This window comes from Halyomorpha halys, unplaced genomic scaffold (assembly GCF_000696795.3).
Source record: "Halyomorpha halys isolate HHAL.00 unplaced genomic scaffold, Hhal_1.1 Scaffold1506.1, whole genome shotgun sequence".
Classification (NCBI taxonomy): domain Eukaryota; kingdom Metazoa; phylum Arthropoda; class Insecta; order Hemiptera; family Pentatomidae; genus Halyomorpha; species Halyomorpha halys.
The window spans coordinates 122,485-122,810 of NW_027106948.1; the positions used below are offsets into that span (position 1 = coordinate 122,485).

Consider the following 326-nt stretch of genomic DNA (forward strand, 5'->3'; position numbering starts at 1 on the left):
AATAACATTATAAAATTTTTTGTTTTTTTAAAAATAGATTCCTACTTACATAATTTCTTCTATATAATTCTTTCCTAAATTTAAAACTTGTACTACACTACTTGTAGTATTTTATGTAGTAAATTATGTAAGTAGGAATCTATTTTTAAAAAAACAAAAAATTTTATAATGTTATTATGATATTATTTTAATGATTAATTTATTTAAAAATGGGACAAAGGCAATTAGCCAGCATTTTTAAGAATTTTAAAAGAGAAAATGACAACAAAGTAAAGGTAGGACCAAAGAAATCAGTATGTAAGTGAAGGAAATAATGAAATTGTTAT

At 20.2% G+C, this 326-nt stretch overlaps 1 protein-coding gene across 5 annotated transcripts in view; it reads left to right on the forward strand.

Moving 5' to 3' along the window:
* The window catches only part of LOC106689884 (zinc finger autosomal protein), a 14,996-nt gene that overhangs the window by 8,738 nt on the left and 5,932 nt on the right, over nucleotides 1–326 (forward strand). The window lies entirely within an intron of this gene.